Source organism: Cryptomeria japonica, chromosome 9, assembly GCF_030272615.1.
Source record: "Cryptomeria japonica chromosome 9, Sugi_1.0, whole genome shotgun sequence".
Classification (NCBI taxonomy): domain Eukaryota; kingdom Viridiplantae; phylum Streptophyta; class Pinopsida; order Cupressales; family Cupressaceae; genus Cryptomeria; species Cryptomeria japonica.
Genome location: NC_081413.1, coordinates 525,997,243 through 526,024,031, shown reverse-complemented (window position 1 = coordinate 526,024,031; position 26,789 = coordinate 525,997,243). Strand labels below are relative to the sequence as shown.

Sequence of the window (26,789 nt, the reverse complement as noted above, 5' to 3'; positions counted from 1 at the left end):
ATTCCTATAGCCCATCAATGTAAATGCCAAATAGGGTCAGTGAGAGAGGACACTCTTGCTTGACCCCAATGGTACTCTTCGCAAAGGCAGAAAATCCGAGAGCAGTACAAAGCTGCCCAGTAACTGTCTCATAAAGCCTCCAAAGTTAGATGACAATTGGTATTTCTACCACATTATTGTAAAATTTTTTACTTTTGTTAGTTGTTTCAGTTTGGAATTTGCACTCTCTGCAAGGTAATGCAGGATATACAGGCCCAAGAGCATGGTTGTAGCAATTCGATATTCACATGTTTAGCCTCTGTCATGGATCTAGACATGTCCAATTCAATTCAACCATGTAGGGTGCCTTATACAGCAGTTCCCCTACTTAATATAATTATGTAGGGTGCCTTATACAGCAGTTCCCCTACTTAATATAATTATGTAGGGTGCCTTATACAGCAGTTCCCCCTACCAATATAATCATGTAGGGTGTCTTATATATAACAGTTCACCCTACTTCTCACGAGTTGATTCAGTTTCTTCAGATAGTTATAAATATACAGATTATTATCAGTATTCGCGTATCTATTAATATTCAGATTATTTTATCAAAAAATTACCAGTGTCCAGGTTTGTATGTCAATAGTCAGATTACTATTAGTTTCCAGACAATTCAAATAATTATCAATGCTTGGATTGTTACCAATTCCCAGATTACTGCAGGGTGTGTCTGATTGTTTATATACAGAAATTAACGTATTGTTGCATCATATATTCGATTATATTAATATTATTATTACAGAATATACAACCCCTATTTGACAGGGTAACCACAACAATGCTGTGAGAATGTAAACATAAATATACATATCAGAGAATACGCAATGCCTTGTTACTGCAGAAGCATGTTTGTCTGACCCCAGTGTTGTTTCATATTTTCTTCCCCTCCCATTTCCAAATATCGTGGAGGCTATTTATCCTCCCCTTTCCATGGTGGAAGACCACCAACATGAGTCACACCTCTTAGTGGCAGCGACCCCTTTGAGAGGTCGCTGCCTTTCCCTTGACCATAATTACTAGCTACGACAGACTTATTGGTTGCCAATAATAAAACATGGATATTAATAATTATTAAATTCTTAATAAAGATCAGAATATTAATAATAATTATATTCATTATTTAAATAATCAGAGTAATAAAAATATAATAATAACAATCAGAATAGTAATCATTAAATAAATAATCAGAATTAATTAGAGTAAAATAATCATTATTTGAATGCAATAATCAGAACATTAATTATCATTTCATGTCATTACTTAAGGATACATTCAAGACTCCTTTGATGAGGATATGAGGGGGATATGACAGGTGCACAGGATCACGTACCAGAATATCTTAATGTCTTAAACATTAATATGACAGAGAGTTTTGTTGGTGTCTGTTTTATCATCTACCAAACATTAGAATAAAATACCCCAAGGATACTCTATCTCTCCTGAAAAACCACTGCTTATGCTAAGATTGTGAGAAGATCATATGGCTATTCCAAGGTCTATATGTGCGAACAAGCAACTTTAGTGGGATAGCTTCTTGGGTAGTGTATGCTGAAAATCTCAAGGGGGACTTACGCTTATCAACTGGTATCATTCACAAGCCGAACTTAGGCAGGTTTAACAATTTATGCTCTATGTTTTTTGGATTTTCTGGTTTAGGACTTCAAAAAAGATAAAAGAGGATAAGGTTTAGGATTTCTAACTAATACTAGGAACTCAAGAGATGGTGTAGACTGGGTGAAACTAACAACAATACTTTGTTTCGCCACACTTGGACAACTACGCAAAGTATGTGCAATCTTCTATGATCGTGCTTATGATTTTCATACTTAGGAATAGTACCACCAATTGAACAATATTATTCCAAGTAGAAGTTAAACATCCACATTAAGAGCTCGAGCTAACTTTACACATTGAATGGAAATAATCCATTCAAAGAAAGTATGAGCAAAATCTCACCAATCTATACTATCAAATCTATTCATCTAACAACTTCAAAGCAAATAACTTAAGCAAATTTAATTGAAGTGTTGAAGGGAATATGCAACCATGCAACCATTTAGCAATAAAAAGATTTCAAGACAATACTGATAATGAACTTTTATTACTCAAATAGCTCTAAGCAACAATTCCATAAATCTCTCCACATTGAATGAAATGAGAGAATGAGTTTATAGAGTTTCCGAAAACAAATGAATGGCCGAGATCAATCTAAGATCAATGATCAAGATCAAGACAACCTAACACTAATAAAAGTTTTCCAAAATAAGATCCAAGATCAATTGAACTGCAAATGAGACAAGTGGCACAAGATGCTATCTTTTAGGATTGCACCCCCTTCTTTTGATATTCGATGAATCTGGACACAATTTGGTCAACTTCCTCCATTGTGACATGTGGCAACATGTTGATCCTGAATTCTAATCCTTCCAAGTCATCTGCACATAGAGCAAAAGTGATTTCCCAGTCTAGTTCTTGCTTCTGAAAAACATCTCTGATGGACAGGAGGTTTGATGCCTTAGCCAAATTGCTCTTCAAGATTGGTCCTGTGATGGCAAAGAAAATGTCTTGTGTTCTGACCTTTAGATTCTCCAACTGCATATCCCTTTCTTGGATAGTTTCTTTCCCAAGTATCTTTGCAATTATAAGGAAAATCTTGTCCTGAATTGCCTTTATCTGTTCTTCTATTCTATTAGCATCAACCTTTATCTTTTCCAAAATTTCATTTCGTGCAACCAGTGTCCAGTGCCAACTATTGAAGTCATAGGCAGCCCCAGCTTCAATTATTTTTCCATGAACCAATTCTTGTGGTGGGATTCCTTTCAGCTCTCTAAGGCATGGGATAATTCTATCTTGGATATCCTGGAAGTCAGCCCACACTTTTGCCATGTTCACAATCTTGGAAAGTAAAGAAGAGGTTTGTTCATATGCTGATGATATTCCTTCCATAAACGTGGCTGCTTCTTTTCTTATGCTTTCCATCCAATCTTTGGTCTCTCTGGTTGTCATTGCTTCTTCCTCAGAACCTTTGACTACCTGCTGTGAATTCAAGAGCGGAAGAGCTTCTGGATTTGCTTGATCAAGTGGCTTAGTAGTCAAATGCTGAATGTAATCTTTCAGGCCCTCAACTTCTCTCTTGTACTCATTCTTCTTTCCTACTTCCTTATCCAGTCTTGCCTTCATGGAAGCAATTGAATTGTCCAGGTCTTCTTTTACTTGGGTCTTCGTGCTTGGTCCCAAGTCAAAGGTGGTAATCTCCTACTCATGGGGACCAATATCTCCCTTTGCCTTGTCTACCTTTGGCATTGCAATTTGTATTGTCTTGTATCCTGTTTCATCTCTCTAGATGGTGGAAAACCTTATGGCTGGCTTCTTTACTACAGTTTGCTCTAATCTGGCCAAGAAATCAGTCATGCCATCTTCTACTACGTGTGTTTTTATTTTCAATCTCTCCCTCAGCCAATCAGGAACAGTGGCCTGCTCAATGCCTTCTACTTTTTGGTTGCTTTCTATACGTGCAATACCCTGAAGAGCGGAAATCATTCCCTCTTGAAACTCTCCTTCAGAGTTCCCAGACTCGCCGTGAGTTAGGCGAGTTCGTGGAGTTTGCGAGTCGAGCAAAGCTCGGTGAGTTTTGCTGATTTGGGACTCAAACTCGGCGAGTTTTGACCATAACTCGCCTGACTCGCGAGTCAAGCGAGTTATGGCAAAACTCGCCGAGTCTGAGCTCCAAGACTCGGTCACGATAGGTCAATGTTTTGACTTGCAAAAAACAAAAAAAACATGAAGTTGTTTGACAAGTTAGTCTCTCCGTCAGGATTCATATATGGAATATAACATTTAAATACTTTAAGTTATATTCCATATATATTGTCAGGATGTTTGAGAGTGGTTTCAGACCTCCATGAGTTATAATGCAAAATCTAGTTTTTGGAGGATCCTTTAAATTTCCAGACTTAGTCAAATTTCAGGCCATTTCAGGATAAGGATGGCATTCCAAACTTTTAAGGCGAGTTCACTCTGACCTCGATTTAAGGGATGGAACCTAGGAGGACACTATGCATTCAACCAAGGTTTGATTTAGCAACTTGAAGCGTGACCGGATAGTACACAAAAACCCTAGGAATGATCTAAATAACCCCTAATCACTCAACTGACCTAACCTCCTTCACTCCACCTTGAGGAGATCCACCTGACTTGATGACCTTTGAGAAACTCAATCCCTTCAATGCAAAGGCTAAGACACTAAAATGACCAACAACAAAACTAAAAGAGCTAACCCTAGAAAGCAAAAAGTGGGGATCTTCATTTGCAATGGGGCGATGTGTGACTACCTCACAACAGGGATGTTTCTTAAAATTTTGAAAAAAGGGGGTGAGTTGGGGACATTTCCTACCTGTCCCCACATCCCAAAAATCCCCCCCATGGGGCACAAGGTTATTTTTGGCAAGGGACATGTCTTTGAGGAGCATATTTTCGAACCCTTCTGTCCTCACAATTCCCCCTTCCATCCAACATATAAAAACTAAGAGGTCCAAGAAAGACCGAGGTCAACTATGGTCCCAAGGTAAAACCTAAGTTCAACAAGCACACTATTTAATGCTACCATACACAAGCCCCCCTTACAGTTTCCAAGTGAAGATGTTCATGATGTCTCATGTTGGTGCTCCTAGAATTTCAATTTGGCCAAAGAAAATACTAAATAGAAACCCCAAACAAGTAGACACTCTACCAGCATGCCTTTCATGGCATAACAAGCTAGCACACATTATAATTGGGCTTTATTCAATAATGGGTGCATGAAACAAGTTTTAAATCGTTAAAGATCTCTTAATTTCAAGGGTTTTTTTAATTTTGCCGAGTCATAGCCGAGTCATGAGTCAAGTCAGCCTTGATGAGTCCGAGCCGAGTCCAAGTCTGGGAACTATGCTCTCCTTCAACATCCATTTCATTTTCTGATTCTAGGATTTCTGTGCCAATAGGAGATGGTGGTTGTTCATCTTCTTGATGGAATGATTCTACGTTCTCCTCATGGACCGGGGAAGGAGTTTCCATCTCTGCCAACGATTGATCGATGGCCAAATACATCTATGTTTGCGGATGCGACAAAATGAGATGGTTCCACCCTTTGTTTCTTTTGAATAGGTCCATCCGTCACAATTGCCTTTCCTTTAGTTTTCGAAGAACTTCCCACTCTTTTTGTTTTGCACTTTCAATTTGTTTGGCACCTTGAGAAGCTTCAGTAATTGAGAAACATTCTTCTGCTTCTCCCAAAAATCATATGTCAAGTTTATATTTCTTCTTCTCAGCCTTTGGATCTGCTGATCAACCCACCAATGGGAATAGTTTTCTACTGGTCGCATCAGGGTAGCTAAGTCGACATGTTCAAGTTTTGACCATTTGATAGGAAGGAGAGGCGCATCCCCATCAAAGCGTGGCTAAGTGCACTCTTCACTTTCTTCCACTTGATCTGGCACAAGGAAAAGTTTATTGATCTCGATTAAACAAATTGGCAACCTAGACCACATCCTTTACCTGACAACATACTCGTCAGCGACATCTACCCAATAGTCTTCTATATCCACCCTATGTCTAAATCTTTCTCCATTCATTTGATTCATTATTGCCGCGAGGATCAAATTTTGCCCTTGATTGGTAAAAGGTAAAAGAGTACCATTGCATCTCCAATCCAGCGGTTTCAGCTGCTTGTGCTGAAGGACAAGATTCTAGCATGTTTCCAATAAAGAATGGAAAAGAGATAGCAGCCTTCTATCTTATTCTCTTGAAGCTCTAATATGTTTCTAATTGTTTGAGAACTTCCAATAGGACCATCTTGTTGGTTGGATAAATTGGCAATCCGTTAGGACAGCCTGTGAAATCTTGGATTCTGATATAAGTGAACTTTGGAAACTGAATAAACCAGGATCCATACTTGCTGATTAGATTTTTTGATTCGGGAGAAAGTCTTTTATGAGTACCTCCTTGCAATGTTCTTGTGATATACATGAGGAACACATCATTTGCAGTCTTTTATGAGTACCTCCTTGCAATGTTCTTGTGATATACATGAGGAACACATCATTTGCTCGTTTGAAATGACTTTTCTCCTTGAGCTGCAACCGAGGATAACAATCATATGATCGGAATTCATTCTCACCACCCCCAACTGTCCCTTTGCAAATCAGTCCTGAAAATCTATATGTTGCAGCCAGTAGATAGACTATGTAAGAACTCATGTAAAATGTCTTCGTCCTCTCCAAGTTCATCAATTGTTCATGAAGGTTGTCGCTGATTATGCAAGACCAATTGAATAACTTGGTTCCTAAGGTGATTTCATCCATGAAATAATACATCCATGTGTGGAATGGTGCACCTTCAGGACTGCCCATTATTCTGTTTAGTAGTAGGATGATATCACCATATTCTTCTTTGAAGTAAGGATGTAGCAGATGCTTTGGCACTTTCCCCTGAGGTCTTTTCTTCTCTAAACAAGACTTGTTAACATTCGCAGCACAGAGTTAGACTGACTGTCATAGACCCTCTTGGTTTGCTCCTTAGTCTTGTATGTGGCCTTACTATGGCTTGGTATGCCAAATGTCTCTTGAATGAATAATTCTGAAAGATTAGCCAGGACTCTTCCATCTGGTGCCAATTATTTCTCTTGAATTTGTGCTATACATTCAACTATCAGCTCAACACATTCTTTGGCTGGTGGAAATCCAGCTGCCTGGACAATTCCATTCTGCATCATCTTGCTAGCAATAGGTGTAGGGATGTGTCTACCATTTCCATACATTCTTTTCTTAAATTCTTCCAAATCAACATGTCCAAGGTCTGTGTCAGTGATGTTCTTCCATTTTGATTTGAACTTGGATTTCAACTGCACTCCTTTGCTGGCAAACTTCATTGGTGCTTCTTTGGTCATCCACCTGAAAAACACATGAAAACTCAATGTTATTTTCAGATTTTAATTCTGATTTTTAATCGTCTTTTCTGAAAATTTCACTTTCAGCCTGTTAAAAGGTTAAGTTTCTGCAAAAAAACAGACTGAAAGTGAAGGATTTGGCCAAGAAATTGATAAAATTGAGGAAAAATAAGACAGAAAGGGAAGAAAATTCAGTCAAATTCAAATTTTTGGGTCCTCTTTGTGACTGAAATTTACCTTCAACTCTGACAATCTGTCTTAAAATTTTGAGAAAGCACTCAATTTCTTGACCTCTTACACTTGAAAAATTTCTCTTCAAAAATTCAAAAATCACAAATTTTGAGAGAAAACTTATCTTCAATACTCTTCAAATTTTTCAACCTGAGTAGTGAATTGTGAAAATGAATTGGTTGAAAATATATAGAGTCTAGGTTTTTTAAACTTAGAAGTTTTATTTTTGTTTTTTAAATTATTTTATTATTTTTTTTTGTTTTTTGTGTTTTAATCTTTCCAAAATGGAAATTTTTATTTCTCTCACAAAATTCCGAAGCAAGGAATCTTCTAGAATTTTTCAAGATTCTTGAATTTCTTGAAATAATTTCTAAGTGTTGAAAAATAATCTTAATTATGGAAAATAAGTAAAAATTTATTACATGTGTCAAAATTATTTTCCAATTTGTGTGCTTGATTTCATGTGTAAATTTTGTCAATTTATCTTTTCTTGGTATGGCAGATTGATTATCTTCATGTTTGATCCATGGGTAAATTTTCATCTCGTCAGGCATCTTCACATATTGCATTAATGTTTGGATAAATCAATTTGTGTTTGTGTTTGATCAAACATTCATGATGTTTGGACAAGGGTTTGCTTCAATTTTCTGTCTTTCGTGCCAAAAATCTTTTCTCTTAGGCTAACTTGAACTTTGTTTGTCAAGGCGGACTTGGACTTCTCTTTGCCAATCTTTTCATGTAGGACAGATTCCAAACAATTTTTGTCATGCTTGTTTCTTGTCAAACTTTGCTTCATCCTTTATGTCTTGCTTTATCTGCAGATCGGAGTTTATCAATGCTTGGACATCTTTCCTTTGTGTTTGGCGAACTTAATGTGTCCTTGGATATTGCTTTAATTCCAACATGTCTTGGCGAATTCTGAAGTTTGATTGCTAACTTGGAAGTGTCTTGGATAGGGCGGACTTGAAAGGCATCTTGCCATAATCTCTTCCAAGCTAGGTGGATTTGAAAGAAGCTTTGACAACTTAGTTTTATTTTTTGATGAAGTCTAGACAACCTTGCTTGTGCTTTAATAGCTTGAGTGAACTTGCTTTCTTTGATCAACTTGTAATTTGATTTATCATTAACCCTAACTGCAGATCAGAGTTCAATTAACTCTTGCCATGTTCTTTAATTGCAGATTAGAGTTTATCAATGCTTGGACATCTTTTGTTTCAAACCTGTCTTGACTTTCTCCATGCTTTCCTTAGGCAGCGAACTTGGATATGTCTTTTATCAATGCTTTAGGAGGGCAGACGTTGATGATGTTAAGACATGTATGTTTTATTGCTTTCATCCTTTGTTTAGGTGAGCCAAGCTTTATTTGTTTCATGTCTTCTTGAGGGCGAACTTTGATAAGCTTCTAGCCAACTTCATTTTGGCTTTATCTTCCAACATATTGCCTTTGCTTTCATCTTGCCTTACTTGCCTTTTGTCAACTTCGCCATCTTCATGCTTTATCATACTTGAGTAAACTTAGCAAAGACTTTCTTTCCTTTATGCTTGCTTGCTTACTTTAGGTGAACTCTGATAAGCTTTTCAATCTTAGCGAACTTTGGAAGCTTCATGAAGTCTTGCCTAGAAGGCGAACTTGATCTTGGAACTTTATGTGTTTGTTTGGCATTGTTTTTTTGTTTTAATTGCTTTCTTCTAGAGAGCGATTTTTGGAAACTCTTTGCTTTCTTCTAGAAGGCGAATTTTAGGATTCTCTTTCACCTTGAGCAGATTTAGAAGGTTTCCAATCATGTGCTTTCTTTTACCTTTGTGTCAATCGAACTTGTGAGTGCCATGTCACTAACTTGCTTTATTTGCTTGGGCGAACTTTGTTTTCTCTTTCAAATGCCATGTCATCAATTTGCTTTACATGTCATTTCCAACTTGGCAATTCTCACGCCATTTTTACCTTATGTCATGTTTTTTTGCTAGGCGGACTTTGATGAGTCTCTGCCAAGGGCGGACTTGGAGGGATCTTAGACAACCTTGACATATGCTTTGATACCTTGAGCAAACTTGAACTTGCTTCACACTTCCATGCCTTAGTTTATTTTTTAACTTGATTTTTCTCGCTTAACCCCATGTAGGAGTTTGACTGACTACTGCCATGAGTGAACTGACCAATGGTAGGAGTTTACCATGTGTTGGACAATTTTACTTGATCATGAGGCGGACCTTGAAGATTGTTAGACATCCTTGTGTATGAATGAGCTTAACCTCTGGTAGGAGTTTGATTTACTATTGCCATGAGTTATTTAACCCTTGGTAGGAGTTTACCAAGTGTCAGACATTTTTGCTCAAACAACTTCCTTATGCCTTGGCGAACCTTGATCATGCTTGAATATCTTCCATGCTTGACATTCTTGGGTGGACTTGACTGATCATCTGCCATTTTCATTTCTTCAACTTAGGCGAAATTTTTAATGGGCCATCTCCTTTATACTTGATCAACAGTTTATCTGGAATGAAACTCTAATTAGGGTTTCCACTTTGCTTTTTGCATTTGGAGACCTAATTTTTGAAATCTGAGAACATGGGCATTGATCATATGGACAATCTTCTCGAACAAAACCTTAATTAGAGTTTGTATTTTGCTTTTTACCCTTAAATACATAATTTTTCAATTCTGAGAACATGGGTAGTAATAATTTGACTTGAAGATCAAAACCCTAATCTTGGAAAAAAGCAAAAAAAAAAAACCAAACCCTTGCTTTTTACACTTGGAGGCAAAATTTATCGAATCTGAAGACATGAATAGGACTAATATGACCTAAGGAACAAAATCCTAATCTTGGAAAAAGCAAAAATTTCGAAGCCTTGCTTTTTACATCTAGAGATAAGCTTTTCAAATTTCGACGACATGGGCAGAGATGAAATGACCTGAGGAACAAAACCCATGTCACTTTCAAAAAAGCAGAAAGAAGCAAAAAAAGCAAAACTTTCTAAAAATAGAAAGTTGTCAGAAATGACCCAAAGCAATTGCGATCCTTGTCCTTTAGACCTTCTAAGCACAAAACCCTAAAAAGCGAAAAACCGGGGGTCCCCATCTGCGATGGAGCGGTGTGTGAAATAGGTCACATCATTTGGCGACTCCACGTGAGGAATGTTCTTGAACATTCCAAAGATAGAATCCATTTCAAATCTGGAATCTTAAATTAATTAAGACCAACTTACCTGCTGGCTAAGAAGGGTACTCAAAAAGTAAGAGGAATCCTAAACTGTATCAAGATCTTTCATCCTTTAGTTATAAGTTTGTACATATGCATTCATTCCCGTCTCTTAAGAACAATATGACTCTTTGGTTCCATCATGGCAAACTGTGCAGTTGTGTGTGTGTTTCGTCTTAACTCCAAAAGCATCCTTGGATAGAGCCTTGTTGACAGCGAGCGTCTATAGCCTCGTCAAGGTTATCTCTATAATCTCACGGAGATTGCTCTACTTCCGGCGATTTAATTTTCTTTTTGATAATGAGGGTACACCTATAGAGATTTCCGCACACCCAAAGCCAAGTGTTTTGATTTTTCATTTTTTTTTTCTTTTTCATTCATTTTGATGTCCTTTTTCTCTTCACATATTTCCACACTTTGGCTTGCAAGCAATGAAGCTCGCGTGGGCTTGAGTATTATAGTGGTGTTGAAGTAAGACTTTTGGTGATTTTTCTTTTTGTAGTTGCCATGACTTCACTTGGGAGACCATACTGACTCAGAGAATTCATTTAAGTGTAAAATATATAATAATTGAAAGACTCAGTGTCAAGATACAATAGATGATTCCCTTTCTAGTCAAGTACTAATCTTAACTTTAAGATACTTTAGAAACAATTAATCTAGGATTGTAAGATTCTCCACAAATATTTATCTAAGGAATACCCAGGATATAATGTAGTAGTGCACGCCAGAAGTGTGCGCGTAGGCAACATCGCCTTTCTCACAAATGGGAATCCCTCTTATTCAAAGCTAAACTAAGCAAACGAAAGCAAACTAAACAGAATAAGCAAAGCAAACTTAATCTAAGAAAGCAGAAACAAACTAAACTAAGAAAACAACTAAACTAACAAAGCAAAACAACTAAACTAAAAACAAACCAAAACTCAAAAGAAGCTATTCTTAATCAGATCTGCACTTCTTATATTAATCAGATCTGCACTTCCGATTCCCTATATTATCCCCTCTCAAATGAGGTACTTTTCTCCCTTTATATCTCATGTTTGAGGGAGTCACAACTTTTTATTCCATGACTCTTGACCATTCATTAACTTAATTACATTTTCAATTATATTTAAATTTTAATCTTGTTATCATTATTATTATTTACCTTTAAAGTTTAAACTCTATTTCAAAGTGGGGACATTACAAGATGTTAGATATGCTAGTATATATTTATATATTAAATTTATTTTTAATAAATATAAAACCCAAAGGCCTTTCATTGATTATGTGACCCAACAACATAGCTTATTTCTAGTTAGCATGAAATTTATCATCATGGTCACATAACCAGTGAAAGATCTTTGGGTTTTTGGGCTAGGGGATTGAGAGCATTCATTTGAGAGCCAAAAACTCAACGTGCACACCTTCCTCATCCTTATTGTATTGGATTACTTGAACCTATATATATATATTCGTTGCTGATTTGGTGACCCAGCAACATAGCTTAGTTCTAGTTAGCATGAAATTTATTGTCAAGGTCACAAAATCAGCAAATGATCTTTTGGTTTTTGGCCTAGGGGATTGAGGGCGTTATATATATATATTTATATAATCCAAAGGTTCGTTGCTGATTAGGTAACCCAGCAACATAGCTTAGTTCTAGTTAGCATGAAATTTATAGTCAAGGTCACATAATCAGCAAATGATCTTTTGGTTTTTGGCCTAGGGGATTGAGGGCGTTATTTGAAAGTGAAAACCTCAACCTGCATGCCTTCCTCATCCCATACTTTTAGACTAGTTCCTCAACCTCCTCATTTTGTGAAAAAACACTTGATTGTTTGAAACTTTGACCCATTGCACTCCACTGCAAAAGTTCTTAGAGAGATGATGTACCTAGAATAATCTACAAGATAATTGCCCATAGGTAATCTAATCATATGAAACTTATCTCCTTAAACGATGGAGCTTCCATATGCAATAGAGATTAGAAGTTGGATATGAAATTGACAAAATTATCTTTCAATGTGACTATGTTTAACTTTTTGAGGTATCATTCTATCTTTAGACTTCAAGGGGTGGTTATCGTTGCCATGGTGTAGAGAAAGAGGGTGGGTGTATTCAAACATTTTGACAGTCTTTATGATCTGCTTTCCTTTTGTTCCTCTGCATGTTGGGTTTTTGTAATTAATGAGTTTTCATGTTGGGATTAAGGTGCTTCAACCTTACAAGTTCAATATTGGTATTTGGATTTATTTATTTAATGTCTGGTTTAATTTATGAGCTTACAAGGACAATTTTGTTTGCACATGCTAATTTGTTATCTAGTGGGAGTTGGCATGTTGACTTGTCATCCTACTGGGAAGGTCAGATGGAGAATTTGTCTTCACATGGAAGTAGGCATCTCACGGACCTTGGACTTTTGTGGAGGTGGGTGACAAGTGGCATGTAATGACAAAAATATGATACACCTACCTATGACAAGTTTATGACAACTTATGACAGCTTTATGACATGCTTTATGACATATTCTGTGACAGAATGGACAAGTGTCAGGAGACACCTTTGCACGGAGAAGGTGGGCGTCCAAGTTGGTTAATGACAGGCTGTAAGAGGATCTGCTATTGTTAGACAGTCATGGTTGATTCTCTTACAGCTGTAAGTGCTGCTAAATTTTATGACAGTTGTAAGAGGTGTAAGAGCATTTGTCATACCTAAAGATAGTAAATTTCGCATACCCAACTTAGGAGGTTTGAATGGAGTCATTTGATGATGTATATGTGTCATTTGCATACGTATAGGTGGTTGAATAAGTGCACCAAGTGTTTTGCACAACCCCCTCTTGTGTCTTCATCTAGAAGCTTCCTCCTTCGTTGTATTACTCTCTATAAGGTGGTCTTGGCGAGCATTATGTATGTTATGTTTTGCAGGTGAAGTGTTATGTTGCTAGAATTAATCCAGATTGTGGCTTGTAACTGTTGTTTCAGTAATACAAAATACCATGCTTTTATAGGGTGGGTTTTTTCTCTCGAAAGGGTTTTCCTCACGTATATCTTGTGTTTATTGTATTTACCTTTTTGCATGTTCATTAGCTCGTTTTGAACGTGTTTCTTTTTATGTAATAGTTAAAGATTGGACATAAAATTTGCACCATCTCCCCCACTAGATTAGTGTTTGGAAGCATTTTCCACACCTTAGCTTCCTTTCATTTCAATGGTCATTGGATGCTTCTCTATGCAAATGTGACTTTTGTGCCATTTTCTATGATAATTAAAGCACAAACCCTTAGTTCTCCTTGTTGACGTGTTTTTTATGGCAGCATCTAACACAAAATAAAGTCACCAACGGTCACCTTATCCTCTCTTGATCAAGATTAGTCCGTATGCTAGGATTGCTTAAAATTCAAATGGCTAATTCCAAGGTTCCTTCAGTGCGTGGACGTGACTCAGTTGTTTGATGGGTTTGCTGATAACCCAAGGGGGCCTTACGTGTGTTCAATTGGAGAAAACTTATACAAGCTCATGGATTCCTACACGAATGATTTGCAATGAAAGCTCTAGTTTAAGAACTTTTGGATTTTTCGAAATATGCAGAAAGTAAATAGGAGTAGGGTAGAGAAGATTATGCTAAAGCTAAATTAATCCTAAGAACAGGAGACGGGATCATTCATGCAAAATCAAACCACGCTTCGTTTCGCCAGCAGAGCACAACTACACGAAAGCGGTGCAATCTTTAAAGGGTGCGTAAAGGTTTTTCAGATCATCAATATGGACCATCGGATCGAACAATCTCTACTAATGATTGAAGTTAAGCATATACACATCAAAAGGGCTCAGGCTAACTTTGCATGGTGTACAACAATTAGCTGCACACCAAAAGTATGAGCTTAGATTCTGCAACAAGCACTCCTATTGGTGTAGGAGCACCTAGCTCATTCTCAGCTTCTTTTTCATCTCAGGTTTGATTTGTGTTATTTTAAGTTGGAAAGTTGTTTAGCATGCTTTTTGAAGTTGTTCTAGGTTGTTTGGATGAGTTTTGAACTCATTGTGTGGTTTTGGTTTCCTGTTTTCAACTTTTGCTCAAAATTGCCAGTTTTGGTGTTGCCTGGCAAAATGTTGTAAAAAGTGAGTTTTTAGTGTGTTTTTGTTTTTGAAAGGTTTTAGACATGTTTTATGTTTGGGTTTAAGGTATAAGAAGTGTTTTTAGATGATGGTTAGTTTTGGAGGTCAATCTTGCATTTTCTAGGCACCAAAAGTTGTCATTTAGGCATCAAAATGTCAAAATTAAGTGCCTTTGGACATGTACCTGTCTGTACAGGAGGTTAACCAACTTGGAGAGGTATTTAAACTCCTGTTTTAACTTTTTTAAGGGTTGATCATTCGAAGTTATGAGAAGTTTTGCAAACTTGCACTAGTTTTTACTTGGTTTTCTCTAGTTTTTGGCTCCATGTGAACAGCAGTCCGTACACCTGCTGTACTTGGCCGTACTGTTTTTGTATTTTCTGATTCTAACATGTTTTCCTAAACTTTTCCCTTTGATTTCATCAAGTTTTGAGTTTTGTGCAAAAATATTTGGTTTTGACAGTTTCACTGCCCAGTCTAGGAATTTGGGCAAAATGCTTGACCAACTTGGTTTCTTGGAGTCCTAAAGTGTTCATGGCTTCTCAAGAACCAGTTGGTCAATTTGTAAAGTATGTAAATATGAGTTTTGGTTTCAAGAGTGCAGATACAAGGAGTTTTTATGGCCATTAAGCCCTAGGCAAGTGTGCCATTTGGCTAGGGTCTTGAAGAAATTTTAATGCTTTGCTCTTCCTTAGCAATTGCATTCTTTTGATGAATGGACCTGTTTGTTGTCCAAGTGATATATGCAAGCAAAGAGACTTCCTAAGCCTGGAAAAGGAAGGTTATATGTTTCAGTTTTAAGAATTGTAATCCAAAACAGTGAGTCACTGTTTGGTAGTAGTTTTTCCTTCCTTTATTTTGCTCTCCACCATTTATTGGTGTGTGAAGACCTTGTCAATACTTTCTTTGTTTGAAAACAATAACAAGGAGAGGTGAAAGCCTTGCCCATGGGTATTGTAAATGCCAAGATCAAACAATGATCTCTTTAGGCAAAATGTTAAACGCCCAACAGGCTGCCACAGTCATCTAGGACTGATTCTTACATTGTTTAAGGATTGTAAAGGTAATCTCCCTTTTGAAATTTGCAGGTATGAAGGACACTAAACATAAAAAGGCAGAGTTTTGTTAAGAAAACACAAAAGCAGACCGAGAAAAGGGGTTCTAACATTGCAAAGTGCAGGTCCAAAATGGAAAAACAGTGAAAAGAGGAAAAGTGCAGTCCCATTTACTTGACAGTGAACTTTTTACTATTTGTAATTGCCTATTGCCTTTTGTGCAGGGCAAATTGGATTCCTTCTTGTCTTTAATGTTGGTTATGTTCATATGCTTCAGTTGTAATTGGTATTTTGCAAAACAAAAGTGCTTGTAGAAGGCAAAAGTGAAAAATTGTCAAATGTTGCATTTCCTTTTTGGTGCATATCATGAAAATCTTGTTTTTCACTTTGTGAGGTTTAAACCTTTTGTTTATAGCCTTGTTAGCCAACAGCAAGGTAGGAGTAGGTTTCTTTGAGTCATTTTGAGGTTCCCAAGCTTGGAATGTGGTTTTTGCCAACAAACCCTTCCAAAACCCTCCTTTTATGCCCATTTTTGGGACAGTCATGGAGAAGGACTTAGGGACCCCCAAACTTGATGAATCTTCAAGAACTCTCAAAAGGGTATCTCCAAAAATATAAACCTTTCAGTCTGGAAGTCCATCGCTTGAACAGGGTGAGCACAAAACCCCAAAAGGAGGGCTAATTGCTTGTAGCCTTTTTAGGCCTTAAAATTGAATTTTGGTCAAATCGGGTACACGAATGGTGAATGAAAAGCACAAAAGACATCAATGCCAGTTGAAACAAGTTGTCCTCGCATGAATTTGACACCTTTTGTGGGATAGACCCCAAGAACATAGTTTTAGCAAGCTAGAGTGGTTATGGGGTTGAAGCCTTTCAGCATACAAGAGGTCTTGACTTAGGGAGGTGAAACAAGAGGAAGTTTGAGATGGTCTATGAACCTTTGCACTCTGATTACAGCAACAATTCCTTGAAAACAGTAAGATCCTATACTTAGTGAACATATAAGTCATTTGAGCATTCCACTTGCACTGCCTACCTATCACCTATCAAATCCAGTTCTTCTAACAACATATAAGCAAATCTAATTTAATTGAAGAGAGCAAGACCATGCAGATTGCCAAAGTAGAACAAGAATACACCATCAAAATTGAACAATGCATTAAGTTGGCTACTTCACAATCCTGATGCAACAATCTTAAACAATAATCTCTCCTCCTCTTTAAAATGAGGGGGGTCACCCCTTTGTATAGGCCTCAGGCCATGCAAACCCTAATTAGGGTTTCACCCTAGAAGATTCTCCGCCCAAGGTGCAACAAGGTGGGAATTGGTAATTAATAACCCATTATGCCCATATACAATTAATTTAAAGCCCAAAATAGCGCCCACTAGCACATTAAATGTGCCTCTGTGATGTTGATTATGCCCAGAATATAGCAAATACCCATGCAAGGAATAAATGTCCATCATTCTCCATATGACGACGACATGCACGGAGAATAAAACAATAAATGAGGAGGCTGCATGCAAGAAGATTCCTCATCCGACGATGACATGCATTGACCGGACCCACACCTAGTCAAAATACCTCCAATAGTACATACGTTGCCACTATTCAACCAAAAGATTCTCATCCAAAAATGGACGACCATTATCCTGCTCATTTATGACATATGCAATGAATTTGCTGACGACGGATTCCAGCTCTCCGATGGAGACACTTGGCACATCTTCAATGTCAAACTCCATCAAGGCAATTTCTTCCTTGCTCTTGGAAAAGAAGCTCTCCCACTCCGTCATGACTTCCTGTGTCTTCTTCATTATATCGGAGAATGAAGAAACATGTGCAAAATGTTCCTTAGGGAATGATCCTACGGAGAAGAAATCGTGCAACTGGGATTTTAGGGAGTTCACCGTTATTCCACTGTCACTGAGTTTCCTTACAAACAATGCTTCAATTGCACTGATGATTTCCTCCTGCACCCCTTTGATGGACTCTTTCAAAGTAAAGGAGTCTACACTGAATTTATCGAAGGTGTTCTTTCCTAAGCAGACAACGTAGAATCATCGGGGAAAGTCATAAGCTTCATTTTCCTGAATCACTTTCCTGTCAACTAAAATTTACCTTGGAACCTTCATCAGAGTCCTGAGTCGTGGAATGGTTAGGTCTTGGTAAATGTGCACATCCTCCCCTAATCCTTCTGCTGTCTCTAGTCTATTTAGGAGGGTTACGAACTTTGAATGAAGCAGAGCTAGGTCTTCAATGAATTTTCCTGCTTCGGTATAAACATCCTCTATCCATTCCTTGGAATTTTGCGCCATCGCTCTAATAACCTCTGCATCATCGACCACTTCCTTAGGAAGGGAGGAAGGAGGAGTGAATGAAGGACCTGCCTCCCTGAGGGGCCTTTTGAAACTCCTGACGTACTCGCATAGGACTATTTTCTTCCCTCAGCCGTTTACATTTCGCCTTTGATTTCAACAGTTTCTCCTTCATGGCCAAGGAAGATTCTTCAAAGTCTCCCATTACTTGACCTGTGGAAGCATGGCCAAGATCAATCTGCCTGATGACATAATCCTCCTGCCTGATCTCATTTCTGTCTTTATCCACTGCAGGTTCAACAATGTGCAAGGTTCGGGATCCAGATTCTCCCCTAACAACCTTGGAAAATTTTTCGAGGAGCCTTCTTTTCTGCCGGCTGATCCATCCTTTTCAATAATTCTTCTAAATCTCGAGCAGGATCAGTTTCCCTTTCTGATTCCCTTGTCAGCCTTCCCACCAGCCAATCCAAATCGGGGATGGAGTGACTATGATCCTCTACGTGCTCCAGTTCCTGCGACTCTTCCTCCATTTCACCAAGGATAGCTTCCACGAAGCTATCCTGGCGAGCCTCTCCCTGATGAGGGGGACTTTCTTGCCTTTGACTTCTTGGCCGATGGTGTCCCTGTGAAGCGTTGATGCTGAGTATATCTAGTGCCGGAATGCTCTTTGGAAGTGGACCTATGGTATGTGGAAACATCTCTACCTCCTACACACTCGAGGAACTTGTTGGTGAGTGATCTCTTTCTGTCCTTGCTTTCTTTTGTGGAGGTTCTTCTTGTTGGACTTCCTGTTGAACCTCCTGTGGGATTTCTTGCTGGATATCCTTATTCTTTGCTGTCCTTGGTCTCTTTTGGGCATTTTTTCCTTTATCCATCCGAACTTCCCTTCCTGCCTGAACCTGCGAAGAGCCTTCGGTTGCCTCACTGTGGGAATCTAGACTTCCCATTAGCTGATATGTTAGATGAACATTCCCTTTCGCTAATTTCCTTATCTGCCTGTCAATCCAGTGCTTGGTGAATTTCAGCACCGGTCTAGCTAAGATACTCAAATCATCCATCTTGGGCATTGACCAATATGGCATCTGAATAGGCTGATCCTTTACTTTCTTGAATTCAGGTTCTATCAAATCTGCATCTTCCTCCACTTGATCTGGCACTTGATAAATTTCACTTATCTTGATGGTGTTGAGGGGCAATCTGGAATGCATTCTCTTTCGGACCTCAAGGTCATCCTCGACACCTGCCCTATAATCTTCTAAGTGAAACTTGTGTATGAATTTGATGCCAGCAACCTTTCTAATTTGGTAGTAAGGATCATATTGGGCCCTGGATGTATAAAATAGCATACGATAGAATAGAAGGCCAATTCCCCTGCTGCACTCTCAGTGGCTTCCAAGCCTGGGCATATTTCCATGAAGTCACCCAAGACAACTGGAAATTCAATTGATTGCTTTTTCTTCTTCTTCTTCTTCTACAACTGATCATAGGCGGTTAACTGTCTCATGAGCTCCAACAATACAAGCTTGTCTGATGGATATCTTGGCAACTTGTATGAATGGAACGAGAATCCTTGCGTCCTGATGTAGGTGAATTTAGGAAATTGCAAGAACGCAACTCCATACTTCTGGACCAAGGCATTCGCTTGCGGCGACACCCTTACGTGCAACTTATTTTTGCATAAGCCGTGTCAAGTACATGGTGAAGGTGTCGTTTGCCAACCTGTAAGAATTGACATTGTGAAGATGCAGCTAGCGATAACACTCGTGTACTTTCAGCTGAGCTGGTCCGCAACCCATGATTCCTCTTGCTGGCAACCCATCGAATCCTCCTCTTCGCGCAAGCATATAGAACAGGTAGGAGCTCATGAAAAAGGATTGGGACCTTTTTTCTTTTAAGTTTTTCAACTGCTCGTGCAAGTAGTGATTGATCAATCTGGCCCAGTCGATCAACGCATTTGAATTCATGATCTCGCCTATGTAGAAGAACATCCAAGCCTCAAAGTTCACAGAATGTGGACACCCCATTACTCTGCTTAGCATTTTTATCAGGTCCACATACTCCTGCTTGAACTTGAAGATGGTGAGAGTTTTTGGCATCTTGGAGGCATGCACCCTAGGCTTCAGCAACCACTGCTTGTTAATCAAGTCAGCACACCTGGCAGGACTTGCTTCATATACTACCTGAGCTCCGCTACTGGTCTTGTATGTCATGGAATAGTGCGAAGGAATTCTGAAAGCCTCACCAATTGACTCCGGAGTCAATGTTGCCAGCAACTTGCCATTAGGCGTTGAGATTGTCTTTCGCTCCAAATTATAATGTGCTGCACATTCTTGGACCAAGTCCAAGCATTGAATAGCAGGAGGAAAACTAGTTGCCGCAACAATTCCGCTTTTGACAATTTTGACAGCTGTTGGTGATGGACTGTGCCCTGCTGTCTCGAACATTCTGATCTTGAATGCAACCAAATTGAACGTGCCTAAATTAGTATTGCCGATCTCTTCCCATCCTGAATTCAGCCGGGAATGGGGAAGGAAACCTTTCATTTCCGCCTTGATCAATGCCTGCTTGGAGAGAGTAGCTGCCTTGCTTGATTCTGCCATCCTGGAAGCACCTTGGAAATGATGAAAACAGAGACTAAGTATGACCACTCTTCACTTCTCCACTTCTTCTTTCTTGAATCTTGCATGTGAGAAATGAAATGCCTTTCCAAACTTATATAGAATTCTTAAGAGGCATTAAATTAGCAATTGCATTCATGACGTGTCATACTTTCCCCAATTACTATGCCATGCAGAAGCAACTTCCCATGCGAATGGGTTTGAATTTAGAAATTTCGTTAAATGCACCAAGTCATGCGTCATACTTGGAAGATTCTCTTCGCCAACTCGTTGATTTTCACTCTTTCCAATTTTGGAGGGAATTTGAAGGATTCTCTTAGGATTTACTTGATTCCATTCTAACTTGTCGTCTCCTTGCTTTTGAAGGAATTTCTATGCCTCTTTTCAACATCCCTATTTTTTAGGGATCCTCCTAAAATTTAGGAGCCAGGTTCATTGGATGGAGAATTCCATCATGATCTTGAATCTATAAAACTTTCCCCATTTCGGCGAGATTCGATGTCTAAAAATAACAAATTCAAAATTTTGCCCGAGGGGAATTTTACTTTTTATTCCTTGACCCCTTGGATTCCATGCCTTAGGCAAAATTTCAATTTTTTCAAACTTGAGCGTGGATTTTCGCTGGAGAGGGAATTCCTTCAAATTTGTGAATCTTTCATGATTCTCCTTGACTTAGCTATTTTGGTGCTTTCCATCATTCCTAGGCGTCATTTCATTTGAGGGAAGGAAATCATCCTTTCTCTTCCTTCCGTCATACTTCCATCTTGGCGCCTTCCTTGAGTTTTGGGCACAAATTTGACTAGAGGAAGGATTTCATCAAATTCTCCTTCCTTCCACTTCCATGTGAGTTTAGCGCTTTCCATCATCCTTAGGCACAAATTTGACTGTCATGGAATTCATCCAGCTCTTCCTTCTTCCATGACCCCCCCAGTTTAGCGCCTACCATCCTCTCTTGGCGCAAATTTGGGTAAGGGATGCATTCACTATCGTTTTTCATTCTTTTTTCACACCTCCATTTTAGCGCCTTCCTTGGTGCAAGGGCGGATTTTTGACTATGTGGAGGAATTCACAACCTTTTTGTGAATCCTTGAGACCTTTTTAGCGCCCAAATCCACAGTTGGGTGGAATTTCACCACTGTGGAGGATTCATGAATTTCTAAACATTTCTTGACCTACCTCATCTAGCGCCCAATCATTTCCTTGGGCGGAATTCTCATTTTGGCATGGATTTTTGGAACTCATCATTCAATCTTCCAGACTTAGAACATTTTGACCTCGTGATTTTGAATTGCCCTCCTGAACTTTGGTGAATTTCTGAGCTTTCTATTTCAGGCATGGGTTTCCAGCACTTAACCAATTTCCGGCTTTCTCTGTCTACTTTCTGATTTTCCGGAATTAGAAATATCTGCAAATGTTTCATCTTTGTCGCCTTGTCTAACTGACCCTGTCAGTGGTGACTTTCCAAAAATAGAAACCTTTAAAGTGTCAACGTTAGACCCCTAGACAGGGTGCAGGAGTGACTTACTATAAATAGAAACTTACTAAAAATGGAATTTACTATAAATAGTAAGTTTGATTTTTGGCAAAATGACGACATTCCGGGACTCAGAAAAATCCCTAAAGAATAGGAATTTTCTAAAAATAGAAAGTTTTTCCGTTTTGGCTCAAATTTTATTGGGAGGTCCCTAGAAGGGTCCTGATTCCAGTTGTATGTTTAGTTTTTCCAAAACCCTAACAAAAACTCCTAAAATCTAGGATAGAAGGCAAAAACCCTAAAAAAGGACAAAACAAGGCTTAGACTTCATAGAACTTGCTCGACAGAGAAGCAGATCAACTCCAAATGACCCCCGAACATCCGCAAAGTAGAGAGACTGATGAGATTGCCACCAAAACACACAAAAACCAAGACCAAACGACTGAAAGGGGCTAAAAGTTAGGGGGTCCCTATCTGGGATGGGGTGATGTGTGATTAGGTCACAACACTCCCCTCTTCCAAATGGTAGAGTTTGGTTAGCTGCTTGTAGTGGTTCTTGGACCATACTTTTCAAATTGAACCACAAAATCACAAATTGAGTTTTGCCATTTGGTCATTTGCAAAGAACCCATTGTAGAATGAGGTGAATGTCATTGGATTGTCTTGATGAATTTGTCAAAGTGTGAATTATTGTTCCATTTGGCTGATTTGTGATATTCATGATTACAATCAACCTTTAAATGTCTATGTTGGGAGATAATGACAAGTAATTTAGCCTAAGATTTTGTTGATCTATTGAAGACATGAATTGACACTACTTAAACATGGAGCCTTTCGACAAAATCTGTAAAATTTGCAATTTTAGTGGGTGATTGGTCCTGGCTAATTCTTGTGCAAGGCATCTCTCCTTGGATCTTGTGCTAATGGTGGGCCATTTAGAGTTGGTTAGAATGGCTGAATTGTTACTCAATCTTTGTCTATTCTTCACTAAGGTAACTTTGAATATGTCTTGCAGCTCATCCTTGGTTAGCTTTGGTCATTGTATCTTCATTGTCTTACCAATGTTTTAATGTTGTTACTCTTTATACAATGGCCTTCTCCTCCGAATGAATTGTCTTTACTAAGAGTAAGCTTACCCTTCTCTTTCATCTTCTCATTTGCTTAACTATGTTGTCCTTGATTACGTATTTTGGGGTTAGTGATACTACACACTAATCAAGTGCATTTTATGCCGACATGACATACAACATAATTAGAGATTCTCGAATGGCTGGAATTTAGAGAAGGCATACTCTTGGATCCTAAGAACTTATCTTGATTTCATTCTTTGATGGAAATCTTCAATAGCATCAAGAATATATGTTAAGTAAAATGCAACCAAAGTTTACTCATTTGACAAATGGATGACCTTTCTTGGTGAGAAGAATACATCTAATACAAGTTGTTTAGCGACCAATGTTGGTCTACCTTTATTACTTTCAGCAATTCCAATTGAAGTGGGAAATTTCTTATGAAGAGGCATTGAAGAAAAACATAAGCACCAATGAGTAACTTGGAAGAAAAGCACTGTCTAAAACCAAAAGGGAGTTAGATTTTAAATTTTTAATCTATCTTAAATAAGACTTCATCTATGAATTTTGTTGGCATCTATGAGAGCTCCACCTCTCCTTGGAACCATGCCATTAGATAGTACACAAGCCCACAACAAGGAGACACATGTTTGGAAGCCTCATGTTTCGGCCATTGCAAAACAAAGAGAAAGAGCCTTTATGCCTGTAAAGTGGAAAATTGGATTCTAGTGACTCCCCACCTAGGAGAGAGAAAGGAAGTCACTAGGATGATTTTTGCTTGGAGGAACTTTACATTCAAATGAGGGGCTTGAATCCACTAGATCCAAATCCAAAGATGTGAATTCCAAGTGGATTGCAGGAGTTGAAGTATGATTTACCCTCTTTTGTAAATGAGAAAGTTGACTTGTTGACTATGTAGGAAAGAGAGATAAAATGAGTGAGATGAGGAGCTACCAGTTCTGGATCGCGCTATAACTTCGGATCTGAGATATTTAGACTGATACGGATCTGCCCTGCAAATTTGGAGAAAAGTCGTCGGGACCGTTTTGAAAGTGCACACGATCCTCCACAAAATCTGCAAAACAAAAAGGGTTCTTCTGCCTCTGAAAGTGTAGTCCAGATCTGAAAATACAGCTGCGCGTCTGTAACCTACACACAAAAAAGAAGGGAAGAGGGGTTGTGGATAGGGGTTTGCCTCAGTCAAACCCCGGTTGAGGAATCAACCCTTGAAAGAAAGTAATTGCAAATGCTTGAATGTAAACAATGGAAATGTATACCTTGTAGATCTGCAATTTGTTGATGATGGTTGCTTTGCTTCTTGAATGTAATCACAAATGTTGTATGAAATGGCATATAACATGACAAAACCCTAACACACACATATGCTTGCAAATGAATGTTGTAAATGTTGCTCCAATGGATGAATGAAGAAGACACATGAAGAAGAAGACTTGATGGATGCTTGAAAACTTGAATGCTTGAACTTCACCTATCGTGTATTTCGTGTATATTTCCCCTCAAATGAGAAGACCAACTCCCTTTTATACATGCCTCAAAGAATTAATTCATCTCACCAAAGGCCGACATCAGGGAGATTTGGAATCCCAAAATGTAGATAGGACCGGAGGGACCTATCTTGGGGCCACCCTAAGAGGGGGGAACAAGGGCGTCACGCCCCTGTCTTGCCCTATCTTGGGGTCCGGATAAGATCCCGAGGCCATCTCAAGGCTTAAACAAGGAGAGGTTTGAGGTGAAAATGCAGAGAGAAGTCTCAATTGGGAATGAAGATGCCGTCGCCAAGGGGAGGACCTCAAATGTGGTTAAAATTGCTAGGGTCGCAATTTTATGACACTACAATACCATTATATCAAGAAATTACTTGGTAGGTGGAAATTCAAAAAAGTGTCAAATTTTGGCGGAAGAATCGAAACATCTATCTAGGAACCATGGGAAACTCCGATGCTTCAATATTCTTTCTTTCTTTTCCACTTCTTATGTCCCCATCTTTACCTTTGCTTTTGTAGGGAGGGAGGTGGGAGCTAGAACTTGTTGAAAGTTCCTATGGTTTTGGGAACCATAGGAACCTCCAATGGGTTCTGAGTTCCGATCCAAGCCTCGATAAGTGGAATAAACCATTCAAAGGAAAAAAGGTAAGGTAAAGGGACTTTGATGAAGGAACTAAGGCCAAAGGAGCCAAAGATGAAAAGAGGACAAGGCTATCGAGAATAAAGAAAAGACAAGGAAAAGCAAATATGGTTGGAGGTTCGTAGTTAGTTGGGAACCCTCAACAAGGAGGAAAGAACAAAGCATGAGCCAAGTCACAAAGAGGAGAAAAGCAAGGCTAAAACAGTATTTGGCAGAACTTCTCATGGTTCTCAAAACCAATGGAATCTTTGCTACTGTGGGAATTTTCAGGTCTTTGGGATAAAGCAGGGGTTTTAAGGTTGTTGGGATATATCCATATTTCGACTGAACTTTTGCCTTCTCAAATGAAAATTGACAAAGTATCATTTATCTCAATGGAGACCAAGACCCCACATCCCAAAGTGGATCAATCTTCCACAATGCACCCCAATGAAGGAAAAGACAAGATTGGAAGAAAAAAGCAAAGGAAAAGCAAGGGAAGAATAGTTAGGTGAGCTTCTGGTGGTTCCTGGAACTACTGAAACCTCTGCTTGGTTCCAACAACCACCCTTCCATCAATTCATGCCATTTTCTCCTCCTACTCCCTCGGCAAGGCCATTAACACGTTGTCACTCTTTTAACTGTCTAGATTTTGTATTGTAAGAGCCCATGAAGGTCTTCAATGCATTTTGGTGCTATTTTTGTGGAAAGTGGTGTACATGCTTCATTTATTGTTGCAATTGCATTGTTATGTTAGGCAGCCATTATTGGGCCACAATTTACAGTGAATTTTGTAGGGGTTTTTGGACCTGCACTTCCCCATCAAAATCATCAATGCAGTACAATGGACATGATGTTAGAGTGCTTTCTAAGCCCACAACTTGAGATTTTTCATGAACACATGTCAGATTATGGCAGAGTCGCGTCTATGATATATCTCCTTGCAATGTCCTCTCTCTCTCTCTCTCCCCTACACTGTTTTGAGGAATAAAAGTGATCTTGCTTTGATTTGTGAAGGGTTCTTCCCTAGTTTGTCTGGCAAAATATATGCAATTTTGCATCTTCTGCAATCGTAAACTGGCTCCATGCATCTGTGTTATTAAGAACTGTTGTTGTACCTCTGCTCACTTTTGATGTGTTGTGCAAAATCTTCTGACCTTCATATTTGAGTGAATGTTTTATCATTTTCTATGTTTGTATGCTGTGTTGAACTCGTTTGCAGGGGTTAATTCACTTTCCCGCTTAACATTTGTCAAATTCTAACCTCTATACATGCCTCTAGGAGCTAGTTTAACAGATAACTGGTGAATTTATCTAGTAGTCTAAATAATTCTCTGTGCTGCAGTTGGTAGGAAGAAACTCATTTAATCTAGGTGCATCACCACCCCTTTCATTTTCTTGCGTTTTTCTCTCCCTTTCATTCTGTAAGCTGTTAGATTAAGATTGGATAAAAGGTTTATTCAGTATTGAGTTCAATCAATACTCTGCATCTAGGTTAGATAGGAAGTCAACCTTCTTTTGAGGTTTGATCTCATTTGTAAGGTCTCATACCTTGAGATCATCCTCATTGTGTCATTGAAATGCTGAAACAGTTTCAGCATGGTGCAATTTCATGTGACAACAAGAAGATGCAA

The 26,789-nt window shown here is 38.7% G+C and overlaps 1 protein-coding gene across 4 annotated transcripts in view; it reads left to right on the top strand.

The window, feature by feature from the left end:
- LOC131077046 (aspartokinase 2, chloroplastic) overlaps positions 1 to 26,789 on the top strand; it is a 56,201-nt gene that overhangs the window by 9,960 nt on the left and 19,452 nt on the right. The window lies entirely within an intron of this gene.